The sequence below is a fragment of the Leopardus geoffroyi genome, chromosome B4 (assembly GCF_018350155.1).
Source record: "Leopardus geoffroyi isolate Oge1 chromosome B4, O.geoffroyi_Oge1_pat1.0, whole genome shotgun sequence".
Classification (NCBI taxonomy): Eukaryota; Metazoa; Chordata; class Mammalia; order Carnivora; family Felidae; genus Leopardus; species Leopardus geoffroyi.
This window is the reverse complement of record NC_059341.1, coordinates 64,695,484-64,717,460: the sequence shown is the minus strand read 5'-3', so window position 1 is coordinate 64,717,460 and position 21,977 is coordinate 64,695,484. Positions and strand designations below refer to the sequence as shown.

Genomic DNA, 21,977 nt, shown 5'->3' with positions numbered 1-21,977 from the left:
CTCGACTTTACATTGCCTTCTTTTTAAGGTACTTGTAACACCGAGTGCCAAACGAGGAACCTTGTTACCCAGCTGGCCAGGCTGAGGAAAGATTCCCCCAAAAGATTAGATTGTTCTATGCTATGTCCCTTATCATAAATTACACATCCTCCCACTATGTTTCCCGACATTCAAAAGCAAAAATTCAAACTTAATTCTACTATAGATACTATCTCAATCTTCCAAGAGCATAATACTTAGCCTCAAGGATGGTTAATGTAATGCCTGAAGTTCCAAAACCTCCCACAAAAGACCACCAGAGTCGTAAGTCAAAGCCAAGCGGCGAGGGTCGTTTATTGTAGGTTCGAACCTGGACCTCTGCGCACTCGTTGCCAGTGACGCTAAGAGGCCCCGATCAGGGTTGGTACAGCGTTTTTATAGACAGAGACAAACAAAAAAGGGGAAGGGGGAAAGGGGAAGGGGGAAGGGGAGGAGTGTGTTAAGCAAGCAGGTTTACAAAAGCTAGAAATGCCGGTTCATGTGCTATCACTTATTACTACATTTAAGAAGTTTCACAACTTACTCTATTATATAGTGGGTTACATTCAGGAAAGGTTTCACAATGCTCGTAGCAAACAGCAAGCAAAACAGACTTCTCAGCAATTGTATTTTTTATCAAAGATCCATAATAAGCAGAAAAGAGAACTTAGCTTTAAACTAAGGCAGGGCTGTCATTTGGATTTAAAGCTGTCCTTTTCAGTTAACTCCTAAACTTATAAAACAAGTTTTAGAAAAGTACATGACATCATTAGCATGTCTATAATAAAACAAAATTATAGTGGTGTACTAAAGATGACTATTACTCATTTCAGTTGTAAATTGGGTCATTGGTTTTCTTTTTCTTTTCTTGAATGTCCCCTATATTCTGTTTCCCCTTCCTGTTAGTAGTTTTTAGCTGGGTACAGGGACATGTAACTGATAACTACATTCCCCAAGCCTCCCTTGCAGCTAAGTATTTCTACATTTCAGCTCTCACAAAGACTTATGAGCAGAAATGTTGTACACAACTTCCGCCTAAGGGAATGCTTTTGCCCAAAAGTTCTCTATCTTTCTTATTTGTTTGGGTTGGAATGTAGAAAAGGCAGTAACCAAATTTCAACCATACAAAAGAAGATTAATTCCTGAGGACAGGAATTGTTTTCTTTTTGGGGGCCATAAATCTCTTTAGCAGCTTGGTAGAACCCACAGACCCCTACTTAGAATAATGCTTGGGAATGCTTAAAATAAAATACATAAGACTACGAAGGAAATTAATTCAATTTGAAAGTTCTCAAAACATTTTTAAAAACAAATTGTAACATGGTAACATGTATTTCTTTGTTAACAGATAAGATCTAAGAACTGTGATTTTGTTTTTAACCAATGGACTTAAATATTTCAAGATCATCTGCATTAACTCTAATAATGAAAGGAACAATCCAAATGACAGCCCTACCTTAGTTTAAAGCTAGGTTCTCTTTTCTGCTTATTATGGATCTTTGATAAGAAATACAATTGCTGAGAAGTCTGTTTTGCTTGCTGTTTGCTATGAGCATTGTGAGACCTTTCCTGAATGTAACCCGCTGTGTAGTAGAATGGGTTGTAAACCTTCCTAAATGTAGTCTGATATGTAATGGAATGAGTGATTGTACATAAACTAACCGGCGTTTCTCGCTTCTGTAATCTTGCTTGCTTAACACATTCCTCCCCTTCCCCCTTCCCCCTTCCCCCTTCCCCTTTTATCTCTCCCGCCACAATTAACGGACAAAGCCTTCCCGCCAAAGGACAGACAAAGGACGCCCAATCAGAAAACAACAAATGTCCTTACTTTAAAATCGACTAATCAGGCCCCTCATAATTTGAAACCTCCCCTGTGCTATTTGTTTCTGTCTATAAAAACGCTGTACCAACCCTGATCGGGGCCTCTTGCGTCACCGGCGACGAGTGCGCAGAGGACCAGGTTCGAACCTGCAATAAACGACCCTTGCCGCTTGGCTTTGACTTACGACTCTGGTGGACTTTTGTGGGAGGTTTCAGAACTTCGGGCATTACAATAATATGAAAATACCTGTGATTTTTAAAAAAAATTTTATTTATTTATGGGGGGGTACAGAGAGAGGGAGAGAGAATTCCAAGCAGGCTTCACATTGCCAGCACAGATAATGACACAGGGCTCAATCTCACTAACCCAAGATCATGACCAAAATTAAGAGTCAGATGCTTAATCAACTGAGCCATCCAGGTGCCCTGAAAATACCTGTGATTTTAATGGTGACAAATTAACTGTTAATACTGTTACGTTACTGTGGAATTTTTTTTTTTTGCCAACATTCATAATTGAAGGTATGAAAGAAGATTCAAAATGAAATAACCATTGCTAAGATAGTCACTCAAAATAGAGTTGGAAGGATATTTAAGAAGTAAGGCCTATGCGCATCTCCTGTTTCAATTCTTAGAACACCATGAACTTTTGACTTTTGTCAATTGCAGCTTGTCAGTTGCAACTGGATCATCTCCTGGAACATATCCTTCTGCTATGGACTGAAATAGAGATAATCTAGTACTTGTTAGCTAAATAACCAATCATGTGTTAGATAGTCAGTTTAAATTCTGCCAGTACTGATTATAATTCTTTCGAAACAAATTATGTTACCTTGTGGTTTTTGCCTTTATAAGCCTGCACTTCCCACTCATAATTTACAAATTCCCAATTCAAAGCATACTTTGGATGTTGGTGGACACTTGTGTCTTCCTGATTGCAATCCCTAAGATCCTAAATAAATCTTTTGGTTGATTTACAGCCTCTTCTTGATAGATCAACAAAGGATATGGTACATTTCAGTAAAATGTTAGTGAAAATAGAGTTAATTGTTTTGCCATTATGGGGGACCAACTATTCATATCCTTTTCAAAGGTCCTTCTAGCTGGATTAAGAATCAAACTGACAGGGTGCCAGCCTGGTTCAGTTGGTAGAGCATGAACCAACTGTTCTTGATCTTGTGGTTCTGAGTTTGAGCCCCATGTTGGGTGTAGAGATTACTTAAAAGTAAAATCTTAAAAAAAAAAAAAAAAAAAAAAAAAAAAGAATCAAATTCACATGAGACAGATTAACTAGAGAAAACCAAATTTAATAACATACATACAAGGACTCCACACAGACATGAAATTTCAAAGACAGGCAAAATGAGTATTTATGTCATTCTGAACTAAGGAGAAGCAGGTAGGGGTCTGGGACTTCAGAGGAAAGGAATGTAATTCACAGGGCAGTAAGAAAAGAGCAGATGTTTGGTAATTAGATGTTTGCCCTGCCATACAGATGGGTTACTCAGGTAAAATTTATCTTTGCTAATAACCCTTATTCTAGAAAGACCCTCCTATTTAGATTAGATGTAGTAAAGGGAGGGGCAAAAGTTTCTCCTAAACCCACAGGGTCTCGATTGCCTTCAGTTCAAAATAGTCCACATACCACAGGGGCACATAGGGGGCAGGCTGTCCCAAACCCTTTCACCATCCAATTTCATGGTATTACTAAATCCTATCCATGAATGTAGTAGTTAGGATTTTGGCCTTTATAATCTTCACCTCCCGATGCTACTCCAAAGGTTATGTTACTTACATACAAAAGGGATTTTGCAGATAATTAAGGTTACTAATCAGTTGACCTTAAAATAAGCAAATGAGTCTGGATTATCTGGGTGGATCCAGACATGAGCCCTTAAAATCAGAAGAGGAAGATGGGGCAGGAGACCAGAGAGATGTGGCAGAAGTGGAAATCAGATTGAAAGCATAAGAGAGGCTCACTTCACTGTTGCTGGTTTGAATGGAGGGGGCCGCATGGAAAACATAAAAAGGAAGTAATTTCTGCCAACAACATGAATGGGCTTGGAAGTGAAATCTGTGAGATAGTAGGTGTTGTTTAAGCAACTCCGTTTATGGTAACTTATGATGGCAGTAATAGAGAAGTAATGTAATGGACTCCAGGTTATAACCCCTACCCAAGACAATGTTTAAGGAATAAAGTGGAAGGAAAATAGATACTGAAATCTCTGTAAAGAAGAAATATCTGTAAAGAAGCCTGGACCAACTAGACTGTTACTAATAAAGAAGTAAATTTCTGACTTTTAAAAGTTCATCAAAACTCTGGATATGAAGGAGTATTACCTTACGTGAAATGTAAAATGAGAAAAGAGGTTAGGACCAAGCCTCAAAAAACTCTAATGTTTAATGGCAAGAGAGGAGGATAAGCCTTAAAGACCCAAAGGAATAGCCAGAAAGAAAGATGGAAAAAAGGAGAATGTTGTTACAGAGGAAAAGAAAGAGACTGGTTCAGGTGAGTAAAAAATGTTCAGTTTGTTAAATATCACAGAAAAGTAAATAGGAAAATATCCTTTGGATTTAACAAGAAAGGATAATTGGAGACCTGAGCCTGGAAATAGAAAGGAACAAGAACGGCAAAAACAGTCCTGAAGAACAATCAAAGGACTTTCACAACCTGATTTCAAGGCTTACTAAATAATAATAAATGTAGTTTTGGTTTAGGGATAAACCATCAATTCCCCCTAATGCATGTGTACTTTCGTACTTTTCTTCATGCTCATTCAACCATGTACTAATAAATATACATATAGAGACATGTTGGTCATCATTTTATTACATAGCACAGTACATATTTCTCTGATTCTTGCTTTATTCAACAAGCCATAGCAATCCTCCAGGTCATGGAAGTAGCTCTAAGTCATTTTTAATAATTAGTTAAAATGCATCATTACCCAATTGAAACTCCCATTTTTGCCACTGGTGAACAATCCCAAGTATTGGATGGATTCCCAGGAGGAGGACTGTTGGATTAAAATGTGATTTTAATATAACAGGTATTGCCAGATTATTTCCTTTTAAGGCTATAAGAATTTGCATTAACACCTAGAAAGTTATCCTTTCCCCATCATTAACAATGGCTATTAACTTCTCAGTTTATGTAAAGTGATCTCCTTGTTGTGTTTATTTGAACAGTCAAAAAGATTTGGAGTTGAACTACCAACTGGAAAACAAAATTCAAGGTCAATTTGGAAAACAAAGAGCAAAAGGGTTGGAGGTGGCCATAGGGTTCAGTAGTCAAAAAAGAAAATAGACCAGCCATTCAGATGCTAAGAGCTTTGAGTTTGAGACTGAATGTAAAATGATACTAACTGATCAACTCATTCTTTTTTGAAAAATAACTATTCTGTTCACATTTGTGGCCAAGGGGCCATCAATTCTACCACCACAGGAAACTAGTTTTTAAAGACTAAATTTCAGCCCAGTTTTGTTAGGCCAGTTAATTCTCAGTGATGGTATCCCACATGACATTGAATGTTGTTAAAGACACTGAAGGTCTGAGAATTCTCCAAAGCTGTTACTGCCCTTGTCCCCCCCACAGGTGTTCCCCCTCATACCTCCTTGCACATGACCATAGCCCCTACCTATTATGCCCTCTACTCTTCTTTTTTACCCTCCTCCACTCCTCTTGACCAAACAATGATTACCAATCTACAAAAATTATTCCTCTCTTTATTAAGGACCTACCTTTGATTATCTGTTCCCCAAATTAGCCAAACTTCAACTTACCCCCCCTGCTAAGATGCCATCCTTTTACAAGTGAGACTGATCATTTGGAGCCTTCTCTTACCTGGCATTCTTCAATAGATGATACTGTAAGGGCAGGAAAATGTAATCCTCATCATGACATTATTGTACAAAATAGAAAGTTTCCTTCCTGTCACAGACTAGAAGTTCTTCATGACTTGACCTTGCTAATCATCAAAGCATAATTTAGAAGAGTTCTTGAACTCATAGGATCTTGTAGACATTGGATTTCTAACTTTTTGTGTTCGTTGCCCCTTTATATGATCTTTAGTTGACACACGTCAGGGTGTTGCATCCACACGACTCCTGAAACAGAATGCTACGGGCACCAGTGACAGTCACAGCAAAGTTTATTGCAAGAAGAGGCAAGGCCGACCGATTGGGACCAACACTCTTGATCAGAGTGTGGCCTCTAGCAGCCAGGGTACAGAGTTTTTATAGCCGACCACGACCACGTTGTCTTATTATCACTTGGGAACAGAACAAAGAAATAGTTCCCAGATGGGGGTGGAAACAATTCAGACCTTCTGCCGTTAAGCCCAACCAGTTGACCTCCTTGACCCTGCCTCTGGCGCCACTTTTTCAAAGTTCTCAACACGCCCTAGCCCCAATCCAATCAATCACCAATCCAGTTGATTTTCCTTGAACTTTTGTTCCCTTGATTGATAGGACAAGGCTGTTATCTCTTAACCTACAGTGTCAAAACAAAGCTGTTATTTCTCAAGGCTACAGGTTAGCCCTACACTACAATTTAACCCTTACAAGGGAGCAGGAATTTCCTGTCCCCATCAGTGTCCTTCTAGCCAGACTAAAAATCAAATAAATCAACATGAGACAGATTAAAAGGAAAACATCAATTTAATTTTGTACATACAGGGAATCCACATGGACATGGAAATTCCAAAGATAGGCAAAAATGAAGTGTGTATGTCATTCTGAACTAAGGAAAAGGGGGTAGAGGTCTGGGACTTCAGAGGGAAAGAATGCAATTCACAGGAAGATGAAAAAGAGTAAATGTTTAGTAAACAAATGTTTGCTAGGTCACTCAGAAATAATGAGACATAGAGGACTTTACTCAAACAGGGCTTTCTAGGTTCCTCCCTCTCTACCATAATTAGTTCCTCTCAAAATGTAGTGATAATACCTCTCTTCCTGGAGCAGGTTGCCTTGAAAAGAACAATCCAAATAGTTTAAAGCTAAGTTCTCTCTTCCCGTATTGTGGATCTTTGACAAGAAATACAATTGCTGAGAAGTCTGTTTTGCTTGCTGTTTGCTATGAGCATTGTGAGACCTTTCCTGGATGTAACCCGCCGTGTAGTAGAATGGGTTGTAAATCTCCCTAAATGAATGTAGTCTGATATGTAATGAAATGAGTAACTATAGTAATTGTACACAAACTAACTGGCATCCTTCGCTTCTGTAATCTTGCTTGCTTAACACATTCCTCCCCTTCCCCCTTTTTCTCCTCCCACCACAAGTAACGGACAAAGCCTTCTCGCCGAAGGACAGACAAAGGACGCCCAATCAGAAAACCACAAATGTCCTTACTTTAGAATTTACCAATCAGGACCCTCACTCACCTATGCTGTTTGTCCCTGTCTATAAAAACCCTATACCAACTCTGATCGAGGCCTCTTAGCGTCACCGGCAACGAGTGCGCAGAGGTCCAGGTTCGAACCTGCAATAAACGCCCCTTGCCGCTTGGCTTTGACTCACGACTCTGGTGGTCTTTTGTGGGAGGTTTAGGAACTTCGGGCATTACAGCCTATCTAAATTCTTTTTATGCAGCTGAGAGGGAGGCAAAGAGCTTTTCCTGAATCCTCCAGGTTTTGATTGCTTTTTAACTTGAAGTGATGTTCATGCCAAAATGACCCATTTTAGGGCAGCCTGTCTTTGCCCCTCACACCTGAGTCTTTGCCCTGAGTAGACCCATCACCCCTGGGTTCCCTAATTGTCACAACCCTTTCTTTCTATTTGTATATAAAAAAATCAGGACAAACTCTAGGGGTCTTAACAACAGCATGATGGACATCAGAGGCCCATTGATTATGTCCCCTCATTTGAGCCCATTGCAAATGCCCACCCACCTTGTTTGGGTGCAGTGACAGCAAGTGCTTATTATTACCTGCACTTAACCTCATAGTCCCTGATGCTGCTCAGATTTCATTCTTAAATGAAAATAGCTAGCATTTCTCTGCCTTTGGATTGACTTTCTAAAAAATCATCTCTGTAATGCCCGAAGTTCCAAAGTCTCCCACAAAAGACCACCAGAGTCGTAAGTCAAAGCCAAGCGGCAAGGGTCGTTTATTGTAGGTTCGAACCCGGACCTCCGCGCACCCGTCGCCGGTGATGCTAAGAGGCCCTGAGTGAGGTTTTTACAGCCTTTTTATAGACAGATACAAACAAGTTATGGGGAAGTTAGGAATTTTTCGCGGTTACAGAGCGGTTATTGGTTGATGTCTTAATTTAAACACTTAGCAAAATTTAATTGGTTCCCGCCTTTAGGTCAAACCACAACTGGGGTGTGGGTGTCATAATGATTGGTCAAGAATACGCGGTTATGCCAGGCAGTTGTACAGAAGCAGAACAAGCTGGTCAAGTAAGATAAGTTTGTTTTTCTCAGACCACGATGACTAGGCAAACAGTTTGCCCAGGTCTCTCGTTTTTTTCTTTTATCAAGTACCTGAGGAACCAAGGGGAAGGGAAAATATGTTAAGCAAGCAGGTTTATAGAAGCGAGAAATGCCGGTTACTTTATGTACAATCACTTATTCTATTATATACCAGACTACATTTAGGAAGTTTCACAACTTACTCTATTACATAGCGGGTTACATTCAGGAAAGGTTTTACAATGCTCGTAGCAAACAGCAAGCAAAACAGACTTTTCAGCAATTGTATTTTTTTTTTTTATCAAAGATCCATAATAAGCAGAAAAGAGGACTTAGCTTTAAACTAAGGCATGGCTGTCATTTGGATTTAAAGTTGTTCTTTTCAATCTCCTCTTCCCTGTACCTCTACCCTGTATTTATCCATTGCAGGGATACTCTAGAACCCACCACTGTTCTTTCTCATTCAAAGGAAGGCAAACCTCATAACTGTTACAGGCTTATTTGGGAATTATACTTACCTCACTCTCATTTCTTTGAAACTCCTTTACTTAATGCATATTTAAAGCCCTTTGTAGATGGGCACTGTTTGAGGAGGAAACAAGGAGGGTACCCACACGCTGTTACAACTCATTCAGATTTCTTTGGACCCAACCCTCTCCCAGAGGCCAAATCTGCACAAAAGCTTGACAGTCCTTTGTTTAACAAATTTCTGTATGGTGGGATACACGATTCACTTGAAATTACATGTTCTGAAGTAAATGATATTTGTTTTCTTAACTACAAATTCACCAAATAGAATAGAGAAGGTGAATTTTTGTTATTAGTAATCCCCTGATTTCAAAATAAAACAGCTAGGTTTAAAATATCTGAATGGTATGGTGTGTTTTTTCCTCTAAGTGTTCTGTTTTGGACTGAAGTAGGCAGGATTATATGTAAAACAGGAGTATGATGACTTTGTAGTACATCAACCTAGCTAACTTCAAACCAACTTCCCCAGAACTTCTTTCCCTGCATGATTTTGAGTTACAGATGGCCACAGGAGAAATATGAGCATGTTTTAGAAGGCCTAAGTGAAGCAGCAGTCATGTTTTTCATGCCAAAAGTCAGTATAGGGTGCCAGGTATTGTGGTAGTGAGCACATGTTGTTGCTGATGTGCTAGCTCACCTAGTAGTGAACGGTAATACTCAGCTCATAGTTCTTCAAGCACACACCATATCCCTTCCTTCAGTTTTTCCTAATCTTGAGCCAGGGGTATGGGTAGTTCCATGAGGAAGGGCACCAGGTTCTACCACAGGTCACCCAAAACCATGGTTTGTCCTTGTGGTTTCTAGTCTCTCCATATGGACTCCAGTTCTTTCTCTTCCATACCTCACATCCAGCTTCCCTGATTGCCAGCCTGAATGACATCAGGCTCTATCCAACAGCTTTGCATCAACTTCTCAACCAGCTACCGTAATCATCTAAGTTCTAATGCCTACAATGAAACTCTTATTCTATTATTGATATTGTTTCTGCTTCTCAAATCTAACTCTGCCTGCTATAAGAACTCAGGGCACTTATGAAATGAACATCCTCTAAGAAAAACATAAAATTATATTTGTAGCATTTATGATTTTCTATGTGCCAGACATTTTGGTAACTATGCCTTATCTTGCTTGTTCTTTACCACAATATTATTTTACAGGTGAAGAAATTGAGCTCAAAGAGATTAATAATTTGCCCAAAGGCACACTACTAGATTATGAGAAGACAGGCAATCAAGAGTTTCTAGGTACCTGGCTGGCTCAGTCAGAAAAGCCTGCAACTCTTGATCTCCGGGTCATGAGTTTGAGCCCTATGTTGGGTGTAGAGATTATTTAAATAAATACATACATACATACATACATACATACACTTTAAAAAAAAAAGAGTTTCTGCTTATAACCTTTGTGGCATCCTGCTTCCTCAAAAAGGATAAATTCTGTACAGTAATGAATTCTCTACATAGAATGGTGAATTTTTACCCTAAAGGTATTTCGACTCATTTGTTCAAGGGATCAGAATACACCAACACAAAATATGCCACTTTGACATAGGGATTATTTTGTGCTGAGGACTTTAAGAATCACACCTCTACCCCTAACCACCACCACCATCACCGGGGAGACAAAAATGATTCATATTATCCTAGCCAAGGAGCCATCACTAGGAAGGGTTTGCCTAAACAAAACCTTATTAAAATAGCCCTTCTCTTCTATTAGTTTTACTTCCCCACCACTCACTGTCCTTTGAAGCCCAAACTCCCTTTCTTTTGTTAAAAGAGTATATAAGCTCTGATTCTCTGAGTTCCACTTCTCTTCTGTGAACTCCTACACGCATAAAAAATAAAAAATGAGTGCCTTTTCTCCTGTTGTTATTTAATTTGCATACCCCTAGGTATTAAACCTAACAGGGTAAAGCTTTTTTTTCCTCCTTATGTCTATTAAAAAAGCATTTTCCAAATAGATAAACCATCTGAAGTAGTCCCTTTGATTAATAATACAGTACAGAAATGATGTCTTCTTAGTCAAAACTTACAAGATTTTAATTCAATCACAGATTTTTAAAAAATGTTTATTTATTCTTAAGAGAGAGAGAGACAGAGCATGAGCCGGGGAGGGGCAGAGTAAGAAAGGGAGACACAGAATCCAAAGCAGGCTCCAGGCTCTGAGCTGTCAGCACAGAGACCAATGCAGGGCTCAAACCCACCAACCAAGAGATCATGACCTGAGCCAAAGTTGGATGTTTAACCAACTAAACCACCCAAGTGCCCCTAATCACAGATTAAAGTGTTAACTTGCACTCCTTAAAAAAAAAAAAAAAAAAGTCAACTATCAAATATCCATTATGTGAGGTAAAATTCAAAGTTGTGGGAGGGAATACACACTACAAGTCTTTGTAAAAGTCACAATAGGCCAAAGTATTGTCTCACACATCCTCAAAGGCAAGAGTCAGGGCATGCTGAAACATGCTGTGTTTTGTTTGTATCAACATTTTCCTCATTATTAAAATAATATATGCTCATTAGGCAATGAAGAAAATAGTGAAAAATAAAAATTTTTTTGGTACCCAAAGACAACTATCATTAATATAGATTCTTTTCTTCTATTATTTCTTTTCTATGCATAGATTTTTTAAATAGTTTTATATGTTAAAATATAATCTTTGGAGATGTGGTTTATATATGCATGGAATATTATTCAGTTATCAAAAAGAATGAAATCTTGCCATTTGCAACAACGTGGATAGAGCTAGAGTGTATTATGCTAAGTGAAATAAGGCAGTAAGAGAAAGACAAATACCGTATGATTTCAGTCATATGTAGGATTTAAGAAACAAAACAGATGGAGGCACCTGGATGGCTCAGTTGGTTAAGCACCTGACTTAGGCTCAGGTCATGATTTCATGATTTGTGAGTTCAAGTCCCAGATTGGGCTCTGTGCTGACAGTGCAGAGCCTGCTTGGGATTCTCTCTCTCTCTCTCTCTCTCTCTCTCTCTGTCTCTCTCTCTCTCTCTCCCTCTTGCTTGCGTGCTCTCTCTCTCTCTGTCTCTGTCTCCCTCAAAAATAAATAAATAAACAAAAAAATAAGAAACAAAACAAATGAACATATGGGAGGGTGAAAAAGAAGAGAGGGAAATTAGCCAGGAGAGACTCTTATTGATAGAGAACAAACTGAGGGCTGATGGAGGGAGGTGGTTGGGACATGGGCTAGATGGGTGATGGGTACTGAGGAGGGCACTTGTTATAATGAGCATTAGGTGTTGTATGTGAGTGATGAATCACTGAATTCCACTCCTGAAACCATTATTGTACTGTATGTTAACTAACTAGAATTTAAATAAAATTTTGAAAGAAAAAAAAATACCACCAAAACAACAATAAAAAATTAAGCAATTAAAATATAATCTTTGGGGTGCCTGACAGGCTGTCAGTAGAGCATGTGACTCTTACTCTTGGGATTGTGAGTATGAGCCCCATGTTGGGTGTAGAGATTACTTGCCAATAAAATCTTTAAAAAATTAAAATAAAATGAAATATAATCTTCACAAACATAATTTTTTTTTTAAAAAATTTTTTTTTTTCCGTTTATTATTTTTTATTTTTGGGACAGAGAGAGACAGAGCATGAACGGGGGAGGGGCTGAGAGAGAGGGAGACACAGAATCGGAAACAGGCTCCAGGCTCTGAGCCATCAGCCCAGAGCCCGACGCGGGGCTCGAACTCACGGACCGCGAGATCGTGACCTGGCTGAAGTCGGACGCCTAACCGACTGCGCCACCCAGGCGCCCCTTCACAAACATAATTTTAATGATTGAATATTTTTCTAAGAAAAAGGTATAGTTTTACTAAATCATTTTTCTAGTGAACACAGAGTTCATGGAAACATTGTTTTCTTTGCTTTTACTCAGACACAATAACATTTTATTTTATTTTATTTTATTTTATTTTATTTTATTTTACTTTATTTTATTTTATTTTATAAGTTTATTTATTTTGAGAGAGTGAGAGCACACACACATGAGCAAAGGAGGGGCAGAGAGAGAGGAAGAGAAACAGAATCCCAAGCAGGCTCTGCACTGTCAGGGCAGAGCCCAACATGGGGCTTAAACTCAAGAACCATGAGATCAAAACCTGAGCTGAAATCAAGAGTCAAATGCTGGCTCCCCTAACATTTTTTTTAAATTGGGATGTTTAAAATATAAAAGTAATACAGAAATGTAAAAATTCAATTTCCCACTTGTATCCCCAGAAATAAAATCACTGTCCAATTTTCCTTTGTGCATTCCTTCCAGAGCCTTGACTGTGAATACACAATTATACTGACAGGCAAAATTCTTAGATAAATTTGTTAGTACATGCAAAGGTTTTATTGAATTATGAAGGAAACAGCAGGTAAGAAAAGAGTTGGCTTGGGAAGATTTGAGAATAGAGTCTTATTTATATGCTCAGAGGAGAAAGAAATGCCAAATAAGATTGCTTAATTAGCAATAAAAGTGGTTAACTTTTTCATAAGCAATAAAGGCTTATCACATTTGGAGCTAAGCATCTAACAATTTATTAGGTTTACATGTTAACTTCTAATCTTATAGAGCAGTTGTCTTTCTGTACCCTCATCGATGTTGATTGTTGTCAAATACATAGTGTCATTTCCCAAGAGTGTCACATTAGTGTAGGCAGAGTTAGAGGGGTCCCCAGAAAAAGAAAGACGAGACATAGCTTTCTTGACATAAGAAAAGCAATTTTTGAGCCTGGCCATCTTGTGATCTATGCCTGATCAGAACTGCTGGTCCACAGCGCATTTCTTGCAGAATTTCCTGGGATATGTTGAAATAGCAGAATAGACCTCAGAAGTTAATGATTTTAAGAGAACAAAAGAATGTAAGAACAAACAGCCGCTATCAGGTCAGGAGATAGCCTAATCATATCAGGGACAATAAATCAGTAGTAAAACTCCCAGTGCTGTTTCAAAAGTAAAGATTGACCTTATGCACATTCTTGAGTTATCTTTGCAGGATTTAAACCCCTTTGAGCACTCAAATACCAGACCAACTGGAGCCACAGAATTGACGATTCTGACCCTTGCTGCCGCTCATAACTTCTATCAACTAAGACCTAAACTCTGTCACCTTAAGAGGTGACAATTCCATGCTGAAATCTCCATTGCACAAACCCTTTCATGAATATGTATGCACCCTTAGCTTAAAAGCTCCCCAGGTTTGTTCATATGGGAGATATCCCCCGTGTTCTTTACTTATTGCAAGTTAAGACCCTTCCTTTTCCTATTCTTTGGCTTGGTTGTGTCTTTTTGGCTGGACACCCATCAAGAGGTAAACCCATTTTCAGGTAACACCAGGGTAAGTGGACTTAGTAAATGTTCTAGTGTGTATTAAAACAAGCAAACAAACAACTAATTATCACATATACAATGTATATTTAAGGTATATACACGCACACATATACCCTTTATCGCTTCAAAATTATAAAGGTATTCTCCTAAAAAGTTTTTTGTAAACTTATACCTTTGTTTATCTTTAGATTTTTAAGTCTCCCCCTCCCCAAATATTTATTATTATTATTTTAAAATTTTTATTTATTTAAGTAATCTCTACATCCAACGTGGGGCTCAAACTTGCAACCCCGAGATTAAGAGTTACATGCTCTTCCGACTAAGCCTGCCAGGTGCCCCTCAAAATATTTATTATTTTTGATGTGATGTATGAATCTTTTTTTCATCAGAACAGACAAAACACCACTTATTGAATAGTTCATCTTTCCCCACTAACTTGAGATGAAACTTTAGGTAACTACACAGTAGAAATATGTCCTTAAGGTAACTGCACAATATAAATATATATTTTTAACTGTATTTCCGAACATTTTTCCCGTTCAGTGACCGATTTGTTTATAACTGCTTTAATATGACAATATTTTAAAAACTTTATATTTTGATGGGAATGCAAGCTGGTGCAGCCACTCTGGAAAACAGTATGGAGGTTCCTCAAAAAATTAAAAATAGAACTACCCTATGACCCAGCAATTGTACTACTAGGTATTTATCCAAGGGATACAGGGATGCTGTTTTGAAGGGACACATGCATCCCAATGTTTATAGCAGCACTATCAACAATAGACAAAGTATGGAAAGAGCCCAACGCCCATCGATGGATGAATGGATAAAGAAGATGTGGTATATATATATACAATGGAGTATTACTCGGCAATCAAAAGGAATGAAATATTGCCATTTGCAACTACGTGGATGGAACTGGAGGGTATTATGCTAAGTGAAATGAGTCAGTCAGAGAAAGACAAAAATCATATGACTTCACTCATATGAGGACTTTAAGAGACAAAACAGATGAGCATAAGGGAAGGGAAGCAAAAATAATATAAAAACAGGGAGGGGGACAAAGCATAAGAGACTCATAAATATGGAGAACAAACTGAGGGTTACTGGAGGGGGTGTGGGGGGGGATGGGCTAAATGGGTAAGGGGCATTAAGGAATCTACTCCTGAAATCATTGTTGAACTATATGCTAACTAATTTGGATGTAAATTAAAAAAATAATAAAATTAAGTATTATGTTGAAAAAAATTAAAATTAAAATAAAATAAAATTTGGTCAATTGAAAAAAATAATTTTATATTTTGATATCTAGGAGAGCATGTCCCATATGTTTATTCTTCTATTCAAAATATTTATGTGAATCTGTTTTTCAGGACATTCTTTAATTTTGTTGTTGTTGTTGTTTGTTTATTTTTGAGACAGAGAGAGACAGAGAGACAGAGCATGAGCAGGGAAGGGGCAGAGAGAGGGAGACACAGAATGTGAAGCAGGCTCCAGGCTATGAGCTATCAGCACAGAGCCTGATGCAGGGCTTGAGCCCACAAACTGTGAGATCATGACCTGAGCCTAAGTTGGACGCTTAACCAACTGAGCCATCCAGGCTCACAAGATGTTCTTTTTTTTTTTTTATTAATTATATTCTTTGGAATTAATAGAGGTGGAATTTTGGAGTTGTTGGATATGTTTAATTTCAAACTGTTTCTCATACATGTTATACCAGTTTATACTCCCAACAGCAGGGCACAAAGGTTCCCATTACTCACTTTCTCACCAATATGTTATTTTATTAATTTTTTGAAACCCAGTCATTTTGGTGGGTATATAAACATAACTTATTGTGGATATAGACACAACTTATTATGCTTTTACTGATTATTGTGGGATTAGCACATTTACCCATCTACTTGCCATTTGTAATTTCTGTTTTATGTAATGCTTGTTCAAGATTTTAGCATATTTGGGGAGGAGAGATCTATCTTCTCTTTGTTTTCATTATGGCTTTAAGTTTGCATTTTTGATCCACTTATAATTAATTTTGGTGTAATGTAGGTTGTAGGAGTTTAACTATCACTTTGAATTGGCTAGTTACTTGTCATAATACTACTTACTGAATAATCCATCCCAGATCATTGATAACTATAGAATCAATTTTGTACATGTGTATGTGTGTCTGTGTATAGCATATGTGTGTATATATTCTACGAAGATTTCCTTTGTATTGCATAGAATGCATAGATAAATTAGAGAACTTCCTTGTGTTTTGTTTGGTTTTTTTTTTTACATTGAGTCCTCCAATCCAGGAACACTGAATGTTTCTCCATTTATCCGGGAGTTCTTTCATGCCTTTTTATTTATTTATTTATTTATTTTTAATTTTTTTTATTTATTTATTTTTTTAATTATATGAAATTTATTGTCAAATTGGTTTCCATACAACACCCAGTGCTCATCCCAAAAGGTGCCCTCCTCAATACCCATCACCTACCCTCTCCTCCCTCCCACCCCCCATCAACCCTCAGTTTGTTCTCAGTTTTTAACAGTCTCTTATGCTTTGGCTCTCTCCCACTCTAACCTCTTTTTTTTTTTTCTTTTTTTTTTTTTCTTTTTTCCTCCCGCTCCCCCATGGGTTCCTGTTAAGTTTCTCAGGATCCACATAAGAGTGAAACCATATGGTATCTGTCTTTCTCTGTATGGCTTATTTCACTTAGCATCACACTCTCCAGTTCCATCCACGTTGCCACAAAAGGCCATATTTCATTTTTTCTCATTGCCACGTAGTATTCCATTGTGTACATAAACCACAATTTCTTTATCCATTCATCAGTTGATGGACGTTTAGGCTCTTTCCATAATTTGGCTATTGTTGAGAGTGCTGCTATGAACATTGGGGTACAAGTGCCCCTATGCATCAGTACTCCTGTATCCCTTGGATAAATTCCTAGCAGTGCTATTGCTGGGTCATAGGGTAGGTCTATTTTTAATTTTCTGAGGAACCTCCACACTGCTTTCCAGAGCGGCTGCACCAATTTGCATTCCCACCAACAGTGCAAGAGGGTTCCCGATTCTCCACATCCTCTCCAGCATCTATAGTCTCCTGATTTGTTCATTTTGGCCACTCTGACTGGCGTGAGGTGATACCTGAGTGTGGTTTTGATTTGTATTTCCCTGATAAGGAGTGACGCTGAACATCTTTTCATGTGCCTGTTGGCCATCCGGATGTCTTCTTTAGAGAAGTGTCTATTCATGTTTTCTGCCCATTTCTTCACTGGGTTATTTGTTTTTCGGGTGTGGAGTTTGGTGAGCTCTTTATAGATTTTGGATACTAGCCCTTTGTCCGATATGTCATTTGCAAATATCTTTTCCCATTCCGTTGGTTGCCTTTTAGTTTTGTTGGTTGTTTCCTTTGCTGTGCAGAAGCTTTTTATCTTCATAAGGTCCCAGTAATTCACTTTTGCTTTTAATTCCCTTGCCTTTGGGGATGTGTCGAGTAAGAGATTGCTACGGCTGAGGTCAGAGAGGTCTTTTCCTGCTTTCTCCTCTAAGGTTTTGATGGTTTCCTGTCTCACATTCAGGTCCTTTATCCATTTTGAGTTTATTTTTGTGAATGGTGTGAGAAAGTGGTCTAGTTTCAACCTTCTGCATGTTGCTGTCCAGTTCTCCCAGCACCATTTGTTAAAGAGGCTGTCTTTTTTCCATTGGATGTTCTTTCCTGCTTTGTCAAAGATGAGTTGGCCATACGTTTGTGGGTCTAGTTCTGGGGTTTCTATTCTATTCCATTGGTCTATGTGTCTGTTTTTGTGCCAATACCATGCTGTCTTGATGATGACAGCTTTGTAGTAGAGGCTAAAGTCTGGGATTGTGATGCCTCCTGCTTTGGTCTTCTTCTTCAAAATTCCTTTGGCTATTCGGGGCCTTTTGTGGTTCCATATGAATTTTAGGATTGCTTGTTCTAGTTTCGAGAAGAATGCTGGTGCGATTTTGATTGGGATTGCATTGAATGTGTAGATAGCTTTGGGTAATATTGACATTTTGACAATATTTATTTTTCCAATCCATGAGCAGGGAATGTCTTTCCATTTCTTTAAATCTTCTTCAATTTCCTTCATAAGCTTTCTATAGTTTTCAGCATACAGATCCTTTACATCTTTGGTTAGATTTATTCCTAGGTATTTTATGCTTCTTGGTGCAATTGTGAATGGGATCAGTTTCTTTTTTTGTCTTTCTGTTGCTTCATTGTTAGTGTATAAGAATGCAACTGATTTCTGTACATTGATTTTGTATCCTCCGACTTTGCTGAATTCATGTATCAGTTCTAGCAGACTTTTGGTGGAGTCTATCGGATTTTCCATGTATAATATCATGTCATCTGCAAAAAGCGAAAGCTTGATTTCATCTTTGCCAATTTTGATGCCTTTGATTTCCTTTTGTTGTCTGATTGCTGATGCTAGAACTTCCAGCACTATGTTACACAACAGCGGTGAGAGTGGGCATCCCTGTCGTGTTCCTGATCTCAGGGAAAAAGCTCTCAGTTTTTCCCCGTTGAGGATGATGTTAGCTGTGGGCTTTTCATAAATGGCTTTGATGATCTTTAAGTATGTTCCTCTATCCCGACTTTCTTAAGGGTTTTTATTAAGAAAGGGTGCTGGATTTTGTCAAAGGCCTTTTCTGCATCGATTGACAGGATCATATGGTTCTTCTCTTTTTTTTTGTTAATGTGATGTATCACGTTGATTGATTTGCGAATGTTGAACCAGCCCTGCATCCCAGGAATGAATCCCACTTAATCATGGTGAATAATTCTTTTTATATGCCGTTGAATTCGATTTGCTAGTATCTTATTGAGAATTTTTGCATCCATATTCATCAGGGATATTGGCCTGTAGTTCTCTTTTTTTACTGGGTCTCTGTCTGGTTTAGGAATCAAAGTAATACTGGCTTCATAGAATGAGTCTGGAAGTTTTCCTTCCCTTTCTATTTCTTGGAATAGCTTGAGAAGGATAGGTATTATCTCTGCTTTAAACGTCTGGTAGAACTCCCCTGGGAAGCCATCTGGTCCTGGACTCTTATTTGTTGGGAGATTTTTGATAACCGATTCAATTTCTTTGCTGGTCATGGGTCTGTTCAAGCTTTCTATTTCCTCCTGATTGAGTTTTGGAAGAGTGTGGGTGTTCAGGAATTTGTCCATTTCTTCCAGGTTGTCCAATTTGTTGGCATATAATTTTTCATAGTATTCCCTGATAATTGTTTGTATCTCTGAGGGATTGGGTGTAATAATTCCATTTTCATTCATGATTTTATCTATTTGGGTCGTCTCCCTTTTCTTTTTGAGAAGCCTGGCTAGAGGTTTGTCAATTTTGTTTATTTTTTCAAAAAACCAACTCTTGGTTTCGTTGATCTGCTCTACAGTTTTTTTAGACTCTATATTGTTTATTTCTGCTCTGATCTTTATTATTTCTCTTCTTCTGCTGGGTTTGGGGTGTCTTTGCTGTTCTGCTTCTATTTCCTTTAGGTGTGCTGTTAGATTTTGTATTTGGGATTTTTCTTGTTTCTTCAGATAGGCCTGGATTGCAATGTATTTTCCTCTCAGGACTGCCTTCGCTGCGTCCCAAAGCGTTTGGATTGTTGTATTTTCATTTTCGTTTGTTTTCATATATTTTTTAATTTCTTCTCTAATTGCCTGGTTGACCCACTCATTCGTTAGTAGGGTGTGTTTAACCTCCATGCTTTTGGAGGTTTTCCAGACTTTTTCCTGTGGTTGATTTCAAGCTTCATAGCATTGTGGTCTGAAAGTATGCATGGTATAATTTCAATTCTGGTAAACTTATGGAGGGCTGTTTTGTGACCCAGTATATGATCTATCTTGGAGAATGTGCCATGTGCACTCGAGAAGAAAGTATATTCTGTTGCTTTGGGATGCAGAGTTCTAAATATATCTGTCAAGTCCATCTGATCCAATGTCTCATTCAGGGCCCTTGTTTCTTTATTGATCCTGTGTCTAGATGATCTATCCATTTCTGTAAGTGGGGTGTTAAAGTCCCCTGCAATTACCACATTCTTATCAATAAGGTTGCTTATGTTTATGAGTAGTTGTTTTATATATTTGGGGGCTCCGATATTCGGCGCATAGATATTTATAATTGTTAGCTCTTCCTGATGAATAGACCCTGTAACTATTATATAATGTCCTTCTTCATCTCTTGTTACAGCCTTTAATAAAGTCTAGTGTCTGATATAAGTATGGCTACTCCAGCTTTCTTTTGGCTTCCAGTAGCATGATAAATAGGTCTCCATCCCCTCACTCTCAATCTAAAGGTGTCCTCAGGTCTAAAATGAGTCTCTTGTAGACAGCAAATAGATGGGTCTTGTTTTTTTATCCATTCTGATACCCTATGTCTTTTGGTTGGCGCATTTAATCCATTTACATTCAGTGTTATTATAGAAAGATACGGGTTTAGAGTCATTGTGATGTCTGTATGTTTTATGCTTGTAGTGTTGTCTCTGGTACTTTGTCTCACAGGGTCCCCCTTAGGATCTCTTGTAGGGCTGGTTTAGTGGTGACAAATTCCTTCAGTTTTTGTTTGTTTGGGAAGACCTTTATCTCTCCTTCTATTCTAAATGACAGACTTGCTGGATAAAGGATTCTCGGCTGCATATTTTTTCTGTCTAGCACACTGAAAATCTCATGCCAATTCTTTCTGGCCTGCCAAGTTTCAAAAGAGAAATCAGTCACGAGTCTTATAGGTCTCCCTTTATATGTGAGGGCACGTTTACCCCTTGCTATTTTCAGAATTTTCTCTTTATCCTTGTATTTTGCCAGTTTCACTATGATATGTCGTGCAGAAGATCGATTCAAGTTACGTCTGAAGGGAGTTCTCTGTGCCTCTTGGATTTCAATGCCTTTTTCCTTCCCCAGATCAGGGAAGTTCTCAGCTATGATTTCTTCAAGTACCCCTTCAGCACCTTTCCCTCTCTCTTCCTCCTCTGGGATACCAATTATGCGTATATTATTTCTTTTTAGTGTATCACTTAGTTCTCTAATTTTCCCCTCATACTCCTGGATTTTTTATCTCTCTTTTTCTCAGCTTCCTCTTTTTCCATAACTTTATCTTCTAGTTCACATATTCTCTCCTCTGCCTCTTCAATCCGAGCCGTGGTGGTTTCCATTTTGTTTTGCATTTCATTTAAAGCGTTTTTCAGCTCCTCGTGACTGTTCCTTAGTCCCTTGATCTCTGTAGCAAGAGATTCTCTGCTGTCCTCTATACTGTTTTCAAGCCCAGCGATTAATTTTATGACTATTATTCTAAATTCACTTTCTGTTATATTATTTAAATCCTTTTTGATCAGCTCATTAGCTGTTGTTATTTCCTGGAGATTCTTCTGAGGTGAATTCTTCCGCTTGGTCATTTTGGATAGTCCCTGGCGTGGTGAGGACCTGCAGGGCACTTCCCCTGTGCTGTGGTGTATAACTGGAGTTGGTGGGCAGGGCCGCAGTCAGTCCTGATGTCTGCCCCCAGCCCACCGCTGGGGCCACAGTCAGACTGGTGTGTGCCTTCTCTTCCCCTCTCCTAGGGGCGGGATTCACTGTGGGGTGGCGTGGCCCGTCTGGGCTACTTGCACACTGCCAGGCTTGTGATGCTGGGGATCTGGCGTATTAGCTGGGGTGGGTAGGCAAGGTGCACAGGGGCAGGGGGGGCAGGCTTAGCTCGCTTCTCCTTAGGTGATCCACTTCAGGAGGGGCCCTGTGGCAGCGGGAGGGAGTCAGATCCGCTGCCGGAGGTTTGGCTCCTCCGCAGAAGCACAGAGTTGGGTGTTTGCGCGGAGCGAGGAAGTTCCCTGGCAGGAACTGTTTCTCTTTGGG

At 38.7% G+C, this 21,977-nt stretch overlaps 1 protein-coding gene and 1 long non-coding RNA gene across 2 annotated transcripts in view; one reads left to right on the top strand and one right to left on the bottom strand.

Annotated features, from left to right (window-relative positions):
• RESF1 (retroelement silencing factor 1) overlaps positions 1-21,977 on the bottom strand; it is a 69,000-nt gene that overhangs the window by 27,317 nt on the left and 19,706 nt on the right. The window lies entirely within an intron of this gene.
• Positions 429-8,509, top strand: LOC123591290. The gene is made up of 2 exons (XR_006709210.1): positions 429-490; positions 8,365-8,509. It is a non-coding gene; the product is annotated as an uncharacterized LOC123591290 (long non-coding RNA).